General features: G+C 37.4%; 1 protein-coding gene and 1 pseudogene across 2 annotated transcripts in view; one reads left to right on the top strand and one right to left on the bottom strand.

The window, feature by feature from the left end:
• The window catches only part of SMARCA1 (SWI/SNF related, matrix associated, actin dependent regulator of chromatin, subfamily a, member 1), a 279,079-nt gene that overhangs the window by 188,348 nt on the left and 69,279 nt on the right, over window positions 1-21,452 (top strand). The window lies entirely within an intron of this gene.
• Window positions 449-21,089, bottom strand: LOC131502976 (protein Mpv17-like; annotated as a pseudogene).

Raw genomic sequence — 21,452 nt, 5'->3', positions numbered from 1 at the left:
CAGCAATTGCACTACTTGGTGCAGCCATTCTGGAGAACAGTATGGAGGTTCGTCAAAAAATTAAAAATAGAGCTACCTATGACCTAACAATTGCACTACTGGGTAGTTAAAGGATGCAAAAATGCTGATTTGAAGGAGCACATTGAGCCCTAATTACTCAGTGATCAAAAAGAATGAAATCTTGACATTTGCAACAACATGGATGGATCTAGAATGTTTTATTGATCTTTTTAAAGAATCATCTCTTTGTTTTGAGTATAAGACAATTATAAAGGTTTTAATGATTTCAAAAGGAGTCAGGTTCTAAACCCATTAAGTTCTGACTGGCAACTGAACCCCATGAAAACTGATATGCTCACTTTGAGGAGGTTGTCTGACCATCCAGGTCAAGCTGGATCACCACAAGGTAGAGACAATGGAGTAAGGCAGGCCTAGAGCTGGTGTGTCTTCAGGATAGATAGGCATTCCAGATAACAGCAACACACTGGACAAGGGCCAAGCTGTAATGAAGGTGAACCAGGTGGAAGTTGGCTAACTGCACAGCAGGCTAGAGATTATAGTTGGTGATAAGGGCACCAGGATTGTCCTGCTGTAGCTTGGCCCATCTGTCCTGGACTGACAGTCCATTGAATGCTCCTACCAGTGGGAAGAAACAGCCTAGAAAGCATAGGGCAAAGCTCCACTGATTTAATAGCATCGTCTTTAGTGCATCTACCTTGGTGGTGCTGGGGATAAGCTGGTCAAAACCCCTGTACCAGCCGTCTACTACAGAGCCCACAAAACCACAGCCCAGAGAGACCATAGTTAGGGTCCAGCCAGTCTGGTGTTCCTGCAGACCTCACCTCTCCACCAGCTGCTGTGAGATAATGTCACTCAGAACCATCAGGAACTCAGCTGTCATGACCTGTACTTTCCATGGGTTTTGTAGTTTCTACAAAACTAAAAGGCAATCTACAGAATGGGAGAAGATATTTGCAAATGACATACCTGATAAAGGCTTAATATCCAAAATATATAAAGAACTTATAAAACACAACACCCCCCAAAAATGAATGATCCAATTAAAAAATGGGAAGAAGACACGAACAGACATTTCTCCAAACCAGACATCCAAATGGTCAACAGACACATGAAAGGATGCTCAACATCACTCATCATCAGGGAAATGCAAGTCAAAACTACAATGAGCTATCACCTCACACTTGTCAGAAGGGATAAAATCAACAAAAAAGAAACAGGTGTTGGTGAGGATGTAGAGAAAGGAGAACCCTCCTACACTGTTGGTGGGAATGCAAACTGGTGCAGCCACTCTGGAAAACAGTGTGGATGTTCCTCAAAAATTTAAAAATATAACTACCGTACAGCCCAGCAATAGCACTATTGGGTATTTACTCAAAGAATACAAAAATACTAATTCAAAGAGTTACATGCATCCCAATGTTTATAGCAACATTATCTACAATAGCCAAATTATGGAATCAGCCCAAGAGTCCATCGACTGATGATGGATAAAGAAGATGTGGTACATACATACAATGGAATACTACTCAGCCATAAGAAAGAATGAAATCTTGCCATTTGCAACGACATAGATCGAGCTAGAGAGTATTATGCTAAGCGAAATAAGTCATTCAGAGAAAGACAAATACCATATGATTTCACTCATATGTGGAATTTAGGAAACAAAACAAATGAGCAAAGCAGAGAGAGAGAGAGAGAGAGAGAGAGAGAGAGAGAGACTAAGAAACAGACTCTTAGCTATAGAAAACAAACTAATGGTTATCAGAGGGGAGGTGGGTGAGGGTGTGGGTTAAATAGGTGATGGGGATTAAGAAGTGCACTTATTGTGATGAGCACCAGGTGTTAAATGGAAGGGTTGAATCACTATTTTGTACACCTGAAACTAATATTATACTTTATGTCAACTAACTGGAATTGAAATAAAAACTTGAAAAAAGAACCATCTGTTTATTTCATAGATTTTCTCTATTATTTTTCTATTTTCACTTTTATTGACTGCTCTTTATTATTTCTTTCCTACTGATTGCTTTGGGTTCATTTTTCTTTTTGTTTTCTAAGTTCTTGAGCTGAGAGCTTAGAGTATTGATTTGAGACTATTACTGTTTTCTAATATATACATTTAGTGCTATAAATTTCCCTCTCAGCACTGCTTTAGCTGTCTTAACAAATTTTAATATGTTTTGTTTTCATTTTCATTCATTCATTCTGAAGCACTTTTTGATATCCTCCAACATTTCCTCTTTAACTCATGGATTAATTAGGAGTGCGTTTAGTTTCCAAGAGTTTGAAGATTTTACTGTTATTTTACTGTTATTGATTTCATGTCTGATTCCATTATGGTTGGAGAACACACTTGGTATGATTTAAATTCTTTTAAATTGGTTGAAATTTGTTTTATGGCCCGCAATATGATGTATCTTGGTATATGTTTCATGGGTACTTGAAAAGAATGTGTAGTTGACTGTTATTGAGTGTAGTGCTCTATTTATCCTGTTGGTTGACTGTGTTGCTCAATTCCATATACTTGTATATTTCCCCCTAGTATAATTGTGGATTTGTCTATTTTTCTAAATAGAGAAAGTGTTCTGTTTTTCCAATTCTAAGAACAGTTCTATCTGTTTTTGCTTTATAGATCTTTCAGCCCTGTTGTTTGGTGCATACACATTTAGGATTCCTGGTGGACTTTTCCTTTTATCATTATGTAATGCCCATCTCTGTCTCTGGTAATTTTCTTTGAAGTTTACTTTATGTGATATTAATATGGCTATTCCTAGTGTTACTAATATGGCTATTCCTAGTCTCCTTTGCTTGATATGTCATTTTCTCTATTTTTACTTTCAACCTGTCAATATCATTATATTTTAAGTGAGTTTCTTGTAGACAACATAAAGTCGGGTCATGTTTTTAAATTCACACTGCTAATCTCTGTCTTTTAACTGGTATATTTAGACCATTGTAAATTATCAGTATATCAGGGTTGAAGTCTGCCATTTTATTTTTTGTTTTCTGTTTTTGATTTATAGGCTTTACTTATTTTATTTTCCTGTGGGTTACTTGAACATTATTTAGAATTCCATTTTGATTTATCTATAGTGTTTTTTAAAGTTTATTTATTTTGAGAGAGAGAGAACATGTGTGTGCATGTGAGTGGGAAAGGGACAGAGAGAGAGAAAGAGAGGGAGAGAGAGAATCCCAAGCAGGATCCACACTTTCAGTGCAGAGCCCAACATGGGGCCCAATCCCACCAGCTGCGAGATCATGACCTGAGCTGAAATTAAGAGACTGATGCTTAACCGACTGTGCCACCCAGGCACCCTTAGATTCTTTCTGTATAGAATTTTTAGTGATTACTTTTGGTATTACATTTTATATACATGTATGTAACTTATTACATGTATCATCATTTTACCAGTTTGAATGAAGTATAGAAACTTTAGCTCCCTTTACGTCCTTTTACCCTCCCTATTTATAATGTGATTGTTTTAAATATTTTCTCTACATATGTTTAGAACCACATCAGACAATATTATAATTTTTGCATTAACCATAAAACATACTTTAGAAAACTCAAGAGAAGGAAAACCTATTGTATATACCCATACTTTTGGTTACTGTGTTCTTTCTTTTCATGATGTTCCAAGTTTCTTTCTTTTACTATTTTCTTTCTGTTTAGAGAACTTCATTTAGCCATTCTTATAGGTAAGTCTGATCATGATTAATTCTATTAGTTTTTCTGCATCTGGGAATGTCTTGATTTCCCCTTCATTCTTGATATTTTTTCTGGATATGGAATTCTAAGGTGATAGTTTTTGTTTCAGCACTTGAAAGGTGTTGTGCTACTTTATTTTGGCATTCATGGTTTCTGATGAGAAGTCTGCTATTCAAATTGTTTTCCCCCTGTAGATAAGTAATCATTACTCTTTCACTGATTTCAATATTATTTCTTTGACTTTAGTCTAAGAAGTTTGACTATGATGTATTGGTGTGGATTTTTTTGCATTTACCATTTTTGGATTCACTTAGCTTCTTGAACCTGTAGGGAACCATGTGGGAAGTTTTCAGCTATTATGTCTTTGAGCATTTTTTTCAGACCTACCCTCTCACTCTTCTTCTAGGACTCCAATGAAAAATACAGATTTTTTGTTATAGTCCCATAAGTCAATGCAGCTTTGTGTATTATTTTTCACTATATTTTCTATTTTTCAGATGGGGTAATTTCTATTGCTCTGTCTTCTAGGTTACCAATTCTTTCCTCCATCCCCTATATTCTGATGTTGGGACCATCAATTGAGCTTTATATTTTGGTGATTTTATTTTTTAGTTCTAAAATTTGCATTTTGTTCTTTATGTCCTCTGTTCCTTTGTTGAGACTTTCTATTTGTTCCTGAGTTTCTCTGTTTTATCATTTGCTTCAATTGTGTTCATTATTGCCCACTGAAGTATGATTATGATGATGGTTAATCTTGGACCGATATTCTAACATCTGTGTGATCTTGGGGTAACCATTTATTTTGTCTTTTTTCATTCAGTTTGATATCTTCATGGTTCCTTGTACAAGTAATTTTCAGTTGAAGTTTGAACATTTTGGCTGTAATATTATGAGGCTCTGGATCTTATTTCAGCCTGTTTCAGCTGGCCTTTTTTGATACTGATTTGGCAGGTAAGAGGGGTGTCACCTCATTATTTCCAGGTAGGGGTAGAAGTCTATATTCCCTATTCAACGTCAATTAACACCCAAGGTTGGGGAAATCTTCATTACTCCTGGCAAGGGTAGGATTTCCATCTCTTCACTAGACCTCCACTGATGACTCCCTGGCTGGGAAGGAAGGAAGTGCCTTGTTAATGCTCCACATCTGACTTTCACTCATACTAAAAGTTATAGGGGTTTCATTTATGTTGGGCAGTTAGCTTTCTCTAACATCACCCCAGTGCAGAGGTCACCTTGTTACTGTTGAGGGTGTGTGGAAGACCAAGCTTCTCAGGTGATTTCTTTTTTTTAAATTATTAATTTATTAATTTATTTTTTTGTTTAAATTACATCCAGGTTAGTTAACATATGGTACAACGATGATATCAGGAGTAGATTACTTAATGCCCCTTACCCATTTAGGCCATCCCCCTTCCCACAACCCCTCCAGCAACCCTCTGTTTGTTCTCTATATTTAAGAGTCTTTTATGTTTTGTCCCCCTCCCTGTTTTTATATTATTTTTGCTTCCCTTCCCTTATGTTCATCTGTTTTTATCTTAAATTCCACATCTGAGTGAAGTCATATGATATTTGTCTTTCTCTAACTGACTAACTTCCCTTAGGATAATACCCTCCAGTTCCATACACATAGTTGCAAATGGCAAGATTTCATTCTTTTTGATTGCTGAGTAATACTCCATTGTATATATATACCACATCTTCTTTATCCATTCATCCATCGATGGACATTTGGGCTGTTTCCATACTTTGGCTATTGTTGATAGTGCTGCTATATACATTGGGGTGCATTTGCACCTTTGAAACCGCACACCTATATTCCTTGGATAAATACCTAGTATTGGAATTGATGACTTGTAGGGTAGTTCTATTTTTAATGTTTTGAGAAACCTCCATACTGTTTTCTAGAGTGGCTGCACCAGTTTGCATTCCCCCTAGCCATGCAAAAGAGATCCTTTTTTTCCACATCCTTGCCAACATCTGTTGTTGCCTGAGTTGTTAATGTTACCATTCTGACAGGTGTGAGGTGTTATCTCATTGTGGTTTTGATTTGTATTTCCAATGATGAGTGATGTTGAACAATTTTTCATGTGTCTATTTGCCATCTGGGTGTCTTCTTTGGAGAAGTGTCTATTCATGTCTTTTGCCCATTTCTTCACTGGATTCTTTGTTTTTTGGGTGTTGAGTTTGATAAGTTCTTTATAGATTTTGGAGACTAACCCTTTTTCTGATATGTCATTTGCAAATATCTTCTCCCATTCTGTCGGTTGCCTTTTAGTTTTGCTGATTGTTTCCTTTGCTGTGCAGAAGCTTTTTGTTTTGATGAGGTCCCAATAGTTCATTTTTGCTTTTGTTTCCCTTGCCTCTGGAGACGTGTTGAGTAAGAAGTTGCTGTGGCCAAGATCAAAGAGGTTTTTACCTGCTTTCTCCTCGAAGATTTTGATGACTTCCTGTCTTACATTTAGGTCTTTCATCCATTTTGAGTTTATTTTTGTGTATGGTGTAAGAAAGTGGTCCGGGTTCAATTTTTTGCATGTTGCTGTCCAGTTTTCCCAGCACCACTTGCTGGAGAGACTGTCTTTATTCCATTGGATGTTCTTTCCTGCTTTGTCAAAGATTAGTTGGCCATACGTTTGTGGGTCCATTTCTGGGTTCTCTATTCTGTTCCATTGATCTGAGTGTCTGTTTTCATGCCAGTACCATACTGTCTTGATGATTAAAGCTTTGTAATATGTATTGAAGTCTGGGATTGTGACGCCTCCTGCTTTGTTTTTCTTTTTCAAGATTGCTTTTGCTATTTGGGGTCTTTTCTGGTTCCATACAAATTTTAGGATTGTTTGTTCTAGCTCTGTGAAGAATACTGGTATTATTTTGATAGGTATTGAATTGAATATGTAGATTGCTTTGGGTAGTATTGACATTTTAACAATATTGGTTCTTCCTATCCAGGAGCATGGAATATTTTCCCCTTTTTTGTGTCTTCTTCAATATCTTTCATAAGCTTTCTATAGTTTTCAGTGTATAGATTTTTCACCTTTTTGGTTATGTTTATTCCTAGGTGTTATATGGTTGTTGGTGCAATCATAAATTGAATTGATTCCTTGATTTCTCTTTCCATTGCTCCATTATTGGTGTATAGGAATGCAGCCAATTTCTGTGCGTCGATTTTATATCCTGTGATCTAGCAGTTTTTTGTGGAATCTTGCCATCTGCAAAGAGTGAAAGTTTGACTTCCTCCTGGCCAATTTGGATGCCTTTTTTTCCTTTGCATTGTCTGATTGCTGAGACTAAGAGTTCCAATACTATGTTGAATAACAGTGGCGAGAGTGGACATCTCTGTCTTGTTCCTGACTTTAGAATGATATTAGCATTGGGTTTTCATATATGGCTTTTATGATCTTGAGGTATGATCCTTCTATCCTTACCTTCTTGGGTTTATTTATGAAGAAGGGATGCTGTATTTTGTCAAATGCTTTCTCTGCATCTATTGAGAGGATCATATGGTTCTTGTCCTTTCTTTTATTGATGTTATGCATCACATTTGTTGTTATGTGAATATTCAACCAGCCCTGCATTCCAGGTATAAATCCCACTTGGTCATGGTAAATAACTTTTTTAATGTATAGTTGGATCCAGTTGGCTGGTATTTTATTGAGGATTTTTGCATCCATGTTCATCAAGGAAATTGGTCTATAGTTCTCCTTTTTAGTGGGGTCTTTGTCTACTTTTGGAATCAAGGTAATACTGGCTTCATGGAACGAGTTTGGGAGTTTTCCTTCCATTTCTATTATTTGGAACAGCTTCAAGAGAATAGGTGTTAACTCTTCTTTAAATGTTTGGTAGAATTGCCTTGGAAAGCCTTCGGGTCCTGGACTCTTGTTTTTTGGGAGATTTTTGATTATTAATTTGATTTCTTTAGTGGTTATGGGTCTGTTCAAATTTTCTATTTCTTCCTGTTTCAGTTTTGATAGTGTATATGTTTCTAAGAATTTGTCCATTTCTTCCAGATTGCCCATTTTATTGGTGTATAATTGCTCATAATATTCTCTTATTATTGTTTTTATTTCTGCAGTGTTGGCTGTGATCTCTCCTCTTTCATTCTTGATTTTATTTATTTGGGTCCATTCCTTTTTCTTTTTGATCCAAACCTAGTGGTTTATCAATTTTGTTAATTCTTTCAAAGAACCAGCTTCTGGTTTCATTGATGTGTTTTACTGTTTTGGTTTTTGTTGTTGTTGTTGTTGTTTTCGATCACAGTCATTTCTGCTCTAATCTTTATTATTTTCTGCCTTCTGCTGTTTTTGGGTTTTATTTGCTGTTCTTTTTCCAGCTCTTTGAGGTCTAAGGTTAGGTTGTGTGTCTGAGACCTTTCTTCCTTCTTTAGGAAGGACTGGATTGCTGTATACTTTCTTCTTATGACTGCCTTTGTTGCATTCTAGAGGTTTTGGTCCATGGTGTTATTGTTTTCATTGGCTTCCATGTACTTTTTAATTTCCTCTTTAACTTCTTGGTTAGCCCATTCATTCCTTAGTAGGATGTTCTTTAGTCTCCAAGTATTTGTAATCTTTCCAAATTTTTTCTTGTGATTGATTTCAAGTTCCATAGCATTGTGGTCTGAAAATATGCATGGTATGGTATCAATCATTTTGTGGTTGTTGAGGGCTGATTTGTGTCCGAGTATGTAATCCATTCTGGAGAATGTTCCCTGTGCACTCGAGAAGAATGTGAGTTCTGCTGCTTTAGGATGAAATGTTCTGAATATTTCTGTTAAATCCATCTGGTTCAGTGTGTCACTCAAAGCCATTGTTTCCTTGTTGATTTTCTGATTACACGATCTGTCCATTGCTGTAAGTGGGGTGTTGAAGCCCCCTACTATTTTGGTATTATTATCAACAAGTTTCTTCATGTTTGTGATTAAATGATTTATATATTTGGGTGCTATCACATTTGGAGGATAAGTGTTTACAACTGTTAGGTCTTCTTGGTGGATAGACCCCTTAATTATGATATAACGCCTTTCATCTGTTGTTATAGTCCTTATTTTAAAATCTAGATTATCTGACATAATATGGCTACTCTGTCTTTCTTTTGTTGACCATTAGCATGATTGATGGTTCTCTATCCCCTTATTTTCAATCTGAAGGTGTCTTTAGGTCTAAAGTGAGTTTCTTGTAAACAGCATGTAGATGGATCTTGTTTTCTTATCCATTCGGTTACCCTGTGTGTTTTGATTGGAGCATTTAGACCATTGACATTTAGAGTGAGTACTGAAAGACATGAATTTATTGCCATAATGTTGCTTGTAGAGTTGGAGTGTCTGCTGGTGTTCTCTGGTCCTTTCTAGTCTTTGTTGCCTTTGGTCTTTTTCGGTTTTCTTTTTTTTTTTTTTCACTTTTTCTCCCCTCAGAGAGTCCCCCTTAAAATTTCTTGGAGGGCTGTTTAGTTTTCATAAACTCCTTTCATTTTTGTTTTTCTGGGAAACTTTTTATCTCCCCTTGTATTTGAATGAGTCTTGCTGGATAAAGAATTCTTGGTTGTATATTTTTCCAATTCAGCACATTGAATATATCCTGCCACTCCTTTCTGGCCTGACAAGTTTCTGTGGATAGGTCTGCTGCAAACCTGATCTGTCTTCCCTTGTAGGTTAAGGACTGATTTTCCCTTTCTGCTTTCATGATTCTTTCCTTGCCTGAGTATTTTGTGAATTTGACTAAGATATGCCTTGTTGATGGTTGGTTTTTGTTGAATCGAATGGGAGTCCCCTGTGCTTTCTGGATTTTGATGTCTGTGTCTTTCTCCATGTTAGGAAAGTTTTCTGCTATGATTTGCTCACATAATACTTTTTCTCTCTTTTCATCTTCTGGGACCCCTATGATTCTGATGGTGTTCCTTTTTAATGAGTCACTGAGTTCTTTAATTTTTATTTCATGCTCTTTTACCGTAGTCTCCTTCTTTTTTCTGCTTCATTATTCCCCATAAGTTTGCCCTCTATATTGTTGATTCTCTGCTCTGCCTCATCCATCCTTGCCACCATGGCATCCATTCGAGATTGCAGCTCAGTTATAGCACTTTTATTTCATCCTAACTAGCTTTTACTTCTTTTTTCGCCACAGAAAGGGATTCTAATCAATTTTTGACCCCAGCTAGTATTCTTATTAATGTGATTCTAAATTCTGGTTCAGACATCTTGCTTGTATCTGTGTTGGTTAAATCCCTGGTTGTCGTTTCTTTCTGCTCTTTCTTTTGGGGTGAATTCCTTCTGTTTTTTAATTTGAAGGAAGAAAAGGAATCAATGAGTTAAAAATTAAAATTAAAAAATTAAAGACAACACACAAATACACACACACACACACACACACACACACAAATCAAATAAATGATGCTAGATCCTAGGTGTGTTTTGGTCTGGGTGTTGAAAGGGGCTTGATAGATTAGAGAAAAGGAGGAAAAACAAAACAAAACAAAAACAAAAAAAGGAAAACATTTGAAAATTTGAAAAAATGAATACAATGAAATAGAATAAAATGAAATTATGGAAGTAAGTAGTATTTGAAAATTTACAAAAAAGTTATAAATATAGTAGAAAATAATTAAAGTATTTTAATAAAAATTGAAAAAAATTTTCTCTTTCTGTATTCAAGATAACAAAAAGAAACAAAAAAGAAAAAAAAAAGAAAATTGAATAGATGGACCAGCATGAACAGACTGAGATACGATTGAAAGTACACTGTTTTCCCCTAGAAGTCAACATATGAATCACTTTATAGTCCATAAACTAAGCAGGCATAGAGATTTTTGGTGTTTGTTAAGAGCAAGGTTTGGCGGGGCTTAGTGTAATGGTTCTGTTCTTCTCTAGATGGTGCTGCTTAGCTTACTGGAGTGGATTGTTATGGCCCTTGTAGGTGAGTATGCGCATGTGTGGGAGAGGTTAAAATGGCATCACCCAACTACCCAGTCTCTAGTATCTGAACTCTGTTCTCTCCATTCAGCAGTCACACCTTTATCCTTTGTCTCTGGCTTTCATCCACTCCCCTTTTACACTGTCCATGACCAAGTCATCAAGTTGCCAAGTGGCACCTGCCTCCTGAGTTGTATCTCAGATGTGGCTGCTTTTCCCAACCCCTTAATTCTGAGCAACTGTGGCTTTGCCCCATTCTGCAATTGCCCCACTCTGCAACTGCAGAGGCTTTGCCTCTGCAGGAGGTTCTCACCAAACAATGGCCAGGTGCGGGCTGCACCCAGGAATGCCTCTGGGACCGTGCTGCTGCAATGCCTAGAGACTGTGGTTGGATGCCATCCTGCTCCAGAAAAAGTTCATGTGATCGTGTAGCAGCATTGTTTCAGGCATTATGGAAAAATCACAACACACACCTGGCACTAGGCTTCACCCTTAATGACCTTATTCCAGGACCAGTGAATGTTGTTGTTTTCTAGGGTCCACTGGGGCCTTTGCCTTTGTTGGGGGCACACAGCCTCTACCAAATGTCCTCCCAGCAGGGGAATCCCCTCTCCTTGTGTGGCCTGAGGCCCCCTGGACTTCACTCTGCTCCTGGGAATTCGTCCTTCTCACCAGAGCACTGCCAGGTATCAAGCTGCAGAATTTCAGACTCTGCACCTCCCCTGTTTATAGAGTCTTAACGGAATTTAAACCCTCCCCTTTCTCCTTTCTCCCTTTTTAGTTTGGTCCCCGCAGCTGTTTCCACTTTTCCACTTCCTCTCCAACTACTTTTGGTGGGGGGTGCTTTTCCTGTATTCTCCTCTCTCCACCTCCCCCCCCCCCCCCCCGCCACATCTCTGTCCTCTCTCTGCACACAAAAACAGCTCCCTGCCCCTGAGGCTTCTCTCTCTCCTCCAGTTCATCTCTCTGCACCATGAACCTGCTGAATTCTGTGGTTCAGGTTGTGCAGATTGTTGTGTTAATCCTCAAATCAGTTTTCTAGGTGTACAGGATGGTTTAGTGTTGATCTGGCTGTATTTCATGGACGTGAGACATAAGAAAACCTTCCATGCTGTTTCACCATCTTGGCTCCTCCCGACCCCTCCCTTCTGAGGGACTGTGGCTTTGATCTGCTCAGACCCTCTGGGGGACGGTCCCGCTGAGCAATAGCCAGGTACTGGCCCACCCCCAGGAACGTTTGAGAGACTGCGCTGCTGTTGATGCCTAGAGACTGTGGCTGGGTGCCAGCCTGCCCCAGAAAAAGTTCGCTCGATCTTGTAGCAGCAGCATTTCAGGGATTCTGGAAAATCACAACACACATCTGGCACTAGGCTTTACCCTTAATATCCATGTTCTAGCACCAGTGAATGTGATTGTTCTCAGGGCCCACTGGGTCCTTTGCCTGTGGGGAGTCTGCACAGCCTCTACCAAGTGTCCTCCCAGCAGGGGAACCACAACTCCCCATGTGGCCCGAGGACCCCTTGGACTTTGCTCTCTGCCTCTGGGGATTTGCCCTTCCCTCCAGAGCACCACCAGGTATCGAGCTGCAGAGTTTCAGAGTCTGCATTCCCCCTGTTTATAGAGTCTTAATGGAATTTAAATCCTGTCTTTTCTCCTTTCTGCCCCTTGTTTTCAGTCCCTGTGGCTGTTTCCACTTTTCCACTTTCTCTACAGCTGCTTTTGGTGGTGGTGGTGGGGGTGCTTTCCCTGTACTGTACCCTGGTCTACATCCTCTCTCTGCAAGCAAAAATAGCTCCCTGCCCTCTGTGGCTTCCTCTCTCCCCCAGTTCACCTCTCCGCACCATGTACTTGCCAAGATCTGTGGTTCAGGTTGTACAGATTGGTGTGTTAATCCTCAAATCAGTTTTCTAGGTGTGCAAGATGGTTTAATGTTGATCTGGCTGCATTTCAGGGAAGAGAGACATAAAAAAAAAACTTCCATGCTGTTCTGCCATCTTAGCCCCTCCCTCAGGTGATTTCTACTAATGGGGCCTCATTATTGCCCAGGAGTGAAGAAATTCCAACTCCTTATATGGCCTTTTCTGGTGCCACCCAGTGGAGGTTTTGGGCAGCACCTTATGAATTTGCAAGAGTGGATGCATGCAAGAGTGGAAGCATAAGTTTCCCATTCAGCCTTTGCTACAATGAGTAAAGGCAGGGCTACAGTTGCTTTCTATGGTGTTCGACTAGAGTATAGTGCTAATTGTCTAGAAGTTTCCTGGTCCTTGGACTAGTGAAAGCAGACTTTAATTTGTGCTTTCTTTTTGTCTGTACCCACTGGTGTTTCTGGGTTGCTAGCTAGATTCTTTGTCTCTGAGATATATTAAGCAAAAAGAAAACTGGAGGAACTTACAACTGAGATCCCTAGCTGGTATGTCTTCTTTTCTCCACCTTCAATAGTCTTCCTATGCTTGTTTTATATATAATTTCTAAGGTTTTTAGATGTGCTTAGTGGGGAGAATAAAGAAAAAAATGTATGTACTCCATCTTCCAAGAAGCAGAAGTTGTGTTATTTTTTAAAATCAAAGTAATTAATTTGCATAATTTAAGAAGTTAAGGGATTTATGACATAAATCTGCAATTCCTTACCCCTTTCTTATGTATTCCTGGATCTGACTCTTTGGAGGCAACCACTTTCAATATTTTTAGGTGTTTCTTCTATTATTTACTTCCATGTTTCTAGACAACATCCTCACTCTACTATTTATTGACTTTTAAAAATTTAATATCTATTGTTTTTTTTGTAGTGGTAGATAAGGATTTAGCTTTCTCATCTATTTTTCCTCATTTTCTTCATCTTTTCAATATAGTCATGTCACCATTTATTTTCATTAAATTGGTATCAGTGTTTATATTATTATAATAAGGTAAATAGTATTCTTAAATTTTTTCCAAGTTGTTCTATCAAATATTCCCCCCACCTTTCCTTATCTCTTCTCTCAAATATTTCATCATATTAACTCATCTACCATAAAATTTCTTTTCCTAAAATTTGCTTTTCTTTAAGGTTCTTTGCTCTCTTTTTCCCATATGGACTGTTTACTCCCTTAGCTTGCTGTACAAATGTCATCCTGGGACTTTTCTGAAGTTTCAGTACTGTGCCCTGGTATAAGTAAAGCTTTTAACATTCATTTTATTTTCAAGAGACAGAGAGAGACAGAGTGCGAGTGGGGGAGGGGCAGAGAGAGAGAGAGAAAGATACAGAACCAGAACCAGGCTCCAGGCTCTGAGCTGTCAGCACAGAGCCCGACGAGGGGCTCGAACCCACCAACAGTGAGATCATGACCTGAGCTGAAGTCGGTCGCATAACCCACTGAGCCACCCAGGCACCCCGGGAGTTTGTATTTTTTGACCACTACCATCCATCACCTGCTCCCCAGCCCCTGGCAATCACCTGTTGCTATGAGTTGTTTTTTTTTTTTTTAAGATTCCACATGTAACTGAGATCATACAGTATATGTCTTTCTCTGTCTGACTTATTTTCCTTACCATAAGGCCTTCAAGGTCTACCAATGTTATTACAAATGGCAGCATTTCTCTTTTTATGGATAATAATACTCCATTGTTTATATATGTCACATATTCTTAATCCATTCACTCATTGGTGGACACTTAGTTTATTTCTGTCTTTTGGCTATTGTAAATAATTCTACAATAGACATGGAGGTGCAGATATGTCTTCAAGGTAGTGATTTTATTTCCTTCAGTTATGTACTCAGAAGTGAAATTGTGAGCATCTGGGTAACTCAGTCAGTTAAAGCATCTGACTCTTGGTTTTGGCTGAGGTCATGGATTTCACAATTTGTGAGTTCGAGCCCCACCATCAGGCTCTGTGCTGACAGCATGGAGCCTGCTTGGGATTCTTTCTCTCCCTTTCTCTCTGCCCCTCCCCTGCTCACCCACTCACTCTCTCTCTCTTTCTCTCAAAATAAATAAACTTAAAAAATTTTTTAAAAAAGAAGTGGAATTGCTGGATCGTAGGGTAGTTCTATTTTTAATTTTTTGAGGAGCCTCCATAGTGTTTTCCATTATGGCTGTACCAACTTACATTCTGACCAACAGTGCATAAAGGTTCCTTTTTTTTCCATGTCCTTGTTAGCACTTATCTCTTTCCTTTTTGATAACAGCCACTCTAACGTGTATGAGATGATATCTTATAGTTTTGATTTGCATTTTCTTGATGAATCAGTGATGTTGAGCATCTTTTCATATACCTGTTGATTATTTGCATATTTTCTCTGAAAAAATGTCTACCTAGGTCCTTTGATCATTTTTAAATTTGAATTATTTGTTTTTGGGTTTTATTGTGTTTTGTTTTGTGTTTTTGCTATTGAGTTATAGGAGTTCCTTATATATTTTGGAAATTAATCTCTTATCACATATATGGTTTGCAGATATTTTGTTCCATTCCATAGGTTGCCTTTTTTATTATCTTGACTCTCTCTTTTGCTGTGCAGAAGCTTTTGAATTTGATGTAGTCCCACTTGTTCATTTTTTATTTTATTGCTTGTCATTTTGGTGTCATATCCAAAAAAATATTTTCTAAGACCTGTGCCAGGGAGATTTCCCCCTGTTTTCTTCTAGGAGCTTTATGGTTTCAGGTCTTATGTTTAAGTCCTTAATCAATTTCAAGTTAATTTTTGTGAGTGTTGTAAGATAGAGATCCAATTTAATTCTTGTGCAGGTGAATACCCAGTTTTCTTAACACCATTTGTTGAAGATACTATCTTTTCCCCATTGAGTATTTTGTCTCCCTCATCAAATATTAGTTGGCCATATAAATATGGGTTTATTTCTGAGCTCTTAACTTTGTTCCATTGGTTTATGTGTTTGTTTTTATACCAGTACCACACTGTTGATTACTGTAGCTTTGTAATATAGTTTGACATCAGGAAGTATGATGCCTCCAGCTTTGTTTTTCTTTCTCAGGATTGCTTTGGCTACTTTCGTGGTTCCATAAATTTTGAGACTGTGTTTTTTATTTCTGTGAAAAATGCCATTGTGATTTTTAAGAGTTTATTTTCAGAGAGAGAGAGAATGTGCACACAGGGCAGGGACAAAGAAAGAGGGAAAGAGAGAGAATCTCAAGCAGGCTCCACACTCAGCTTAGTATGGAGCCTGAGGAAGGGCTTGATTCCATGATCATGAGATCATGACCTGAGCTGAAATCAAGAGTCAGATGCTGAACCGGCTGAGCCACCCAGGCACCCCACCATTATGATTTGGGTAGGGATTGCATTGAATCTATAGATGGCTTTGGGTAGTATGGACATTTAAACAATATTCGTTCTTCTGATCCATGAACACAGGATATATTCCCATTAATTTTTGTCTTCTTCAATTTCTTTCATCAAAGTCTTGTAGTTTTCAGTGAGATCTTTTCCTTCCTTGGTTCCATTTATTTCTAAGTACTTTATTGGTTTTTTTTTTATTCATATAAAATATGACTTTGGAAATCAGTGTCTCATTCTTTCCTTTTTTTTTTCAATATATGAAATTTATTGTCAAATTGGTTTCCATACAACACCCAGTGCTCATCCCAAAAGGTGCCCTCCTCAATACCCATCACCCACCCTCCCCTCCCTCCCACCCCCCATCAACCCTCAGTTTGTTCTCAGTTTTTAACAGTCTCTTATGCTTTGGCTCTCTCCCACTCTAACCTCTTTTTTTTTTTCCTTCCCCTCCTCCATGGGTTTCTGTTACGTTTCTCAGGATCCACATAAGAGTGAAAACATATGGTATCTGTCTTTCTCTGTATGGCTTATTTCACTTAGCATCACACTCTCCAGTTCTATCCACGTTGCTACAAAGGGCCATATTTCGTTCTTTCTCATTGCCATGTAGTACTCCATTGTGTATATAAACCACAATTTCTTTATCCATTCATCAGTTGATGGACATTTAGGCTCTAAAAGTACTTTATTGTTTTTGATGTTATTGTAAATTGAATTGTTTTCTTTTTTTTTAAGATTTTATTCTTGGTAATCTCTATGCCCAGTGTGGGACTTGAACCCACAACCCTGAGATCAAGAGTTACATGCTCCTCTGACTACACTAGCCAGGTGCCCCTGGATTGTTTTATCTTTTTTGATACTTTGTTATTAGTGTATAAAAACACAACTGATTTCTGTATGTTGATTTTATATCCTGCAACTTTATGGAATTCATTTATTAGTGTTAAGTATTTTGGTATAGTCTTTAGGGTTTTCTATATATAATACCGTTTCATTTGCAAATAGAGACAGTTTTACTTTTTCCTTTCAGTTTGAATGCCTTTTATTTTTGTTTCTTGCCTAATCACTCTGGCTAGGATTTCCAATGGTATGGTGAATAGAAATGGTGAAAGTGGATACCCTTGTTTTGTTCCTGATCTTAGAGGAAAACCTTCATGTTTTCACCACTGAGTATGTTAGCTGTGGGTTTGTCATTTATAGCTTCATAGTATTGAGGTATGTTCCTTCAGTACCCACTTTTTTTTATCATGAAAGGATACTGAATTTTGTCATATGCCTTTTCTGTATCTACTAAGAGAATAATATAATTTGTATCTTTCATTCTTTTAATGTAATGTATCATATTTATTGATTTGTATATGTTGAATCATCCTTGTATCCTAAGGATAAATCCCACTGGATCATGGCAAATGATCCATTTAATGTGCTGTTGAATTCGGTTTGCTAGTATTTTGTTGAGAATTTTTGCATGTATGTTCATCAAGGATGTTGGCTGGCAGGTTTTTTTTTTTTTTTTTTTTCTCATACTGTCCTTATCTGGCTTTGGTATCAGGGAACTGCTGGTCTCCTACAATGTGTTTGAGAGTGTTACCTCCTCTTCAGTTTTTTGAAAGAGTTTGAAAATGATTGATGTCAATTCTTCTTTAGATGTTTGTTAGAATTCACCCATAAGACCATCTGGTTCTGAGCTTTTCTTTGCTGGGAGATTTTAGATTACTGTTTCAATTTTCTTAATCATAACTGATATGTTCAGAATTTCTGTTTCTTTATGATTAAGTCTTGTTAGGTTGCATATTTCTAAGAATTTATCTGTTTCTCTTAGGTTGTCCAATTTGTTGGTTTGTAATTATTCATAGTAGTCTCTTTGTGCTTCTGTAGTATCAGTTGTAATGTGTTTCATTTCTGGTTTTATCTATACAATTTCTCTCTCTTTTTTCTTGGGTAGTCTAGCTAAAGATTTGTTAATTTTCTTTATGTTTTCAATAAATCAACTCTTAGTTTTGTTAATCTTTTCTATTGCTTTTCTATTCTCTATTTCATTTATTTCTGCTTTAATCTTTATTATTTTTTTCCTTCTGCTAATTTTGGGCTTAGTTTTTTCTTTTTCTAGTTCCTTGAAATGTAATGTTAGGCTGTTTATTTAAGATCTTTCTTTTTTCTTAATGTAGGTATTTATAGCTATAAATTTTTGTTTTTCCTTCATTGTGTAAGTTTTGGTAGGAATTTTTTAAAGGATAAGAAAAAGATTATAATTTATAATTATAATGCTATATATTTTAAGAAAGAAAACATGCCACACTGTCATTTTAAAATTCACAACCAACAGTTCTGTGTTCTGATCGTAGTGATGGTTACTCAAATCTACACATGTGATAAAATTTTATAGAACTGTATGTCAAAAGAGTGCTTATAAAAACTGGTGAACTTCAAATAAAGTTTGTACCTTAGTTAATAGTATTGTAGCAATGCTAATATCCTGGTTTTGACATTGTACTATGGTTATGTAAGATATTAACATCGGTAGAGACTGGGTGAAAGGTACACAGGAACTCTATAATAATTTTTGCAATTTATTCTGAGTCTTAAACTGTTTCAAAATAAGATGTTATTGTAAAAGTCCATTCAAATGAAAAGACACCCAACATCACTCATCATCAGGGAAATGCAGATCAAAACTACAATGAGGTATCACCTCACACCTGTCAGAATGGCTGAAATCAACAATACAAGAAACAATAAGTGCTGGTGGGATGTGGAAAAAAAGGAACTTTCTTGCACTGTTGGTGGGAATGCAAACTGGTGTAGCCACTGTGGAAAACGCTATGGACATTCCTCAAAGAGTTAAAAATAGAACTACCTCCCGATCTAGCATCTACCCCAAAATACAAAAGCACTAATTCAAATGGATACATGGACTCCTATATTTATAGCAGCATTATTTACAATAGCCAAATTATGGAAGGAGACAAAAATGTCCATTAATAGATGAATGGGTAAAGAATATGTGTTACATATACACAATGGAATCTTATTAGCCATAAAAAAAGAATGAAATCTTGCCATTTGCAATGACATGGATGGAGTTAGTATTATGGTAAACAAAATGAGTCAGTCAGAGAAAGAAAAATACCATATGATTTCACTCATATATGGAGTTTAAGAAACAAAACAAAAACAAGCAAGAGGGAAAAGAGAAAGAGAGAGACAGAGAGAGAGAGAAACCAAGAAACAGACTCTTAGCTGTTGATAACAAACTGATGGTTACCAGAGGGAAGGTTAGGTGGGGGATGGGTAAAATAGGCAATGGGGATTAAGGAGTGCACTTGTCATGAAGCACTGGAGGATGTCTGGAATTGTTGAATCACTCTTTTGTACACCTGAAACTAATATAACACTGCATGTTAACTACTGGAATTAAAAAAAAAGTCCATTCAAGAGATAAAGAAGGAAGAACTCTACAAATCTTATCACCAAGAAATATTACTAATAAAATTTTGTTGAACATTTTCCCTGATATCCCTATATTTATTGAGCACTTCTTATATGCCAGGAACCCTTCTAAGAACTTTATATATATTATCTCATCAATTTCTTACAATAGCCCTCTGTGGTTGATACCATTATTATCCTCATTTTACAATGAAAAAACCAAACCTTAGAGAGATAACTTGTCTAACGCTATATAACCAGTAAATTTTAGAGCTAAGATGCAAACTGAGATTTGTCTGATGCCTAAATTCAAGTATTTTGTTCTGCACTGTATTAATTCTTCTAAAAACCACACTTTGATCAAGCCCACCTTGTCTTCTTCCAGGTGCTAGATTGTGAGCTTTCTGAATGTTGGATTTATTGTCCCACACACCTACCTCAGTGGTTCACATTAGCATGGCTTTATATCACCCAAACTGCTTGCTCAGTCTTAGCCTATATGATAATAACTTACAAATTCTCCACATTTCTTTTATTTTCCTCTGATCTTTATTTTGATTTCCCAAGTTATTCCTGTGTTATTTTCCTACAAAGTGGATGCCAAGAATTTTCACCACTTACAGAATTTTGCTACTAGCATATTTGCCTTTGGCTTAAATATTTATAACTTTTCACTTTGTCTGATTTTAGCTTCTCTGGCCTTCTGTGTATCTTACCAGAATGTTTTCTTCTGAAAAATATTTAACTGGTTATATATAAACCATCCCCCTTTCATCTTTAGACTTTTGCTTTCTTTTTAAAAAAAATTTTTTTAATTTTTGAAAGAGAGAGACAGAGTGTGAGCAGAGGAGGGTCAGAGAAAGAGGGAGACAGAATCTGAAGCAGGCTCAGGCTCTGAGCTGTCAGCACAGAGCTTGACACGGGGCTCAAACCCACGAACCATGAGATCATGACCTGAGCTGAAGTAGAATGCTTAACTGACTGAGCCACACAGGTGCCCCTAGACTTTTGCTTCTTTCAAACCTGACATAAGTTTCCATAAGAGAGGTGTGGCAGACCACTTATAAAGGTAAACTTTCCTTGCTTCACTATTATTTCAGCTTCTTCCCTTACCTACCCATTGCTATGTGTTATATTCTTCGATTTCATCAATACATCTGGCATTTCATTTCTCTGCAAGAGTTTGAGAAGAAAAGCATATACCAAAGGTTTTGTTTTTTAACGTTTATTTATTTTTGAGACAGAGAGAGACAGAACATGAACGGGGGAGGGTCAGAGAGAGAGAGGGAGACACAGAATCGGAAACAGGCTCCAGGCTCTGAGCCATCAGCCCAGAGCCTGACGCGGGGCTCGAACTCACGGACCGTGAGATCACGACCTGAGCTGAAGTTGGCCGCTTAACCGACTGCGCCACCCAGGCGCCCCGAGGTTTTTTTTGATCCAGACACATTTCACAGCCTTTGAAATTTAATGAATTTCAGAGAAATTCTAATAATTGTCAGTCAAATATTGCCTATCCCTTTATTGCTGTTCCTGGGCTTTGAGAAGTATGAATTCTGCCAGTTTCAGTACCTTATGCAGCTAGATTCCTTGATGGCCATTTCCCCTTCCTCCTAGGTACCACCGAAAACAGTAGCTTCAAAGCTTTGCTGAAACTTCTATCCTCCAATGTTGTGTTGAACTCAGCAGTGAGGCTGTCAGGGCTGAGAGCATTACTCTTTTTCAACAACTGGATCCTGCTGCTCACTTCTGGAGCCATCATGTTGGCTCTTCTATCAGCTGTCTTTTTCTCCTCTGATTGGCACCTCAACATAAGACCAAGGCCTCTCCCTTCTCTTTGCTCCTGAAATAATTCTGAAAAGAACTCCATGATCCAAATTTCTCATTTTGCACTGTCAATCTGTTCATTTTGTCCATTAAGGCCACCACCAGACAATATTCTTCTCTCTTAACTTACCAATTCTCAAATGTTCATAGGTCCTGTCTTTAGTTTGTCTTTAGCTTTATGTTCTTTACTTATCTCCTTGATTTGCTATATAAATTCTTCTTATTCTTTGATATTTGCTATTTTGATTGTTTTTTTCTCTCTACTCTGATGAAATACATCTTCATTTCTGAATTTTTG

This window comes from Neofelis nebulosa, chromosome X (genome assembly GCF_028018385.1).
Source record: "Neofelis nebulosa isolate mNeoNeb1 chromosome X, mNeoNeb1.pri, whole genome shotgun sequence".
Lineage (NCBI taxonomy): Eukaryota > Metazoa > Chordata > Mammalia > Carnivora > Felidae > Neofelis > Neofelis nebulosa.
The sequence above is the reverse complement of the archived record's forward strand: the minus strand, read 5'-3'. Positions and strand labels throughout refer to the sequence as shown.